Source organism: Rutidosis leptorrhynchoides, chromosome 6 (genome assembly GCF_046630445.1).
Source record: "Rutidosis leptorrhynchoides isolate AG116_Rl617_1_P2 chromosome 6, CSIRO_AGI_Rlap_v1, whole genome shotgun sequence".
In the NCBI taxonomy this organism is placed as follows: Eukaryota; Viridiplantae; Streptophyta; class Magnoliopsida; order Asterales; family Asteraceae; genus Rutidosis; species Rutidosis leptorrhynchoides.
Window position 1 is genome coordinate 28,312,501 of NC_092338.1, and position 1,931 is coordinate 28,314,431.

Genomic DNA, 1,931 nt, shown 5'->3' on the forward strand with positions numbered 1-1,931 from the left:
AAATTTGGAAACTGGTTATAAATTATATGAATACCTGTATAATTATGAATATAATTATGAGAATTAAGTTCTAGAAACTGTGGTTATAGGTCTAGATATTTAACACGAGGTTTGTAATAAAAACTTATTATTAACAAAATTATTATTATCATCATTTTATTATTAAAATGAAGTACCATTATAATTAAAAATTTATCAAAGTTATTATTATTTTTATTTATTTATTAAAACTATCATTTTTATCAAAATTAGTAAAGTCATTATTATTAAAAATTAACACTATTATTGTTATTACTATCATTAGTATTATCATCATTATCGTTTTAGTATTATTACAAATAGATATTTTTTTTTAAAAAAAATACGTTATAATAATATTAATATTACATATCACTATATTCTTGTTATTAAAATGGTATTAAATAAGCTATACATAAATATATCAACTAATATATAAATATATATTTATATATATATAAACCATAATATAAATTAGTATTATTAATATGTTATAACGAATATTAGTTATTAGTTATATGAAATATATAAATTAAATATATTAAACTTATCTATATAACACATAATATAACTAGTATGATCATTAATATATATAAACTTATTCAAATACGATTATATGTTTTAATATATATATGAATGATATAGGTTCGTGAATCCGAGGCCAACCCTGCATTGTTAGATGTTGTCTTATGTATTTTTACTACAAAATACATTAGGTGAGTTTTATTACTCCCTCATTATATATATATTTTTGGGACTGAGAATACATGCGTTGCTTTTATAAATGTTTTACAAAATAGACACAAGTACTTAAAATTACATTCTATGGTTGGATTATCAAACCGAGTATCGCCCTTCAAGTCTGGTAACCTAAGAATTTAGGGAAATGGCCCCTGATTGACGCGAATCCTAAAGATAGATCTATGGACCTTGACAAGTCCCATTCGGGGTACGAATGCTTTAGTACTTCGAGATTATTATACAGATGAGAGGTTCTGTTTTGAGGATATTCTATGCATTAAGTTAATGTCGGTTACCAGGTGTTCAATCCATATGAATGATTTTTATCTCTATGCAGTTTGCGAAATGCCTGATACGAGAATGATGTTTATGAAAATGAAATCTTGTGGTCTATTATACTATCTGAAATGATTATTTATGATAAACTAATGAACTCACCAACCTTTTGGTTGACACTTTAAAGCATGTTTATTTTCAGGTATTAAAGATATCTTCCGCTGTGCATTTGCTCATATTAGAGATATTACTTGGAGTCATTCATGACATGTTTCAAAAGACATTGCATTCGAGTCGTCGAGTTCATCAAGATTATTACTAAGTCAATTATAGTTGTATATATTATGAAATGGTATGCATGCCATCATCTTTCGATGAAATGAAATATTGTCTTTTAAAAACGAATGCAATGTTTGTAAAATGTATCATATAGAGGTCAAGTACCTCGCAATGTAACCAAATGTAATGTATTCGTCCAGATGGATTAGGACGGGTCATTAGAGTTGGTATCAGAGCGGTGGTATTAGCGAACCAGGTCTTGCATTAGTGTGTCTAACTGATAGTTGTTTAGATGAATTAGTGGGTCTGGACTTCGACCGTGTCTGCATGTCAAAAGTTTTGCTTATCATTTCGTGTCGAAAATCATCTGCTTATCATCCTTAGGAAATTATCCGCTCTTTATTCTTAGTCTAGACACGTTTTACTGCATTGACTGCATGAATAGTGTATAGACAAAATTCATATCTTAGCGTATCTGACAATTCATATCTTAGCGTATCTGTTACTGTAGACCTTGCCTGATATCTCTCGTAAATTTATCCGTACTTTAAGGGATCCTGGTACTATATATATCTATGCATATTATGCATTGAGAATACATCCAAATATCAATTGCT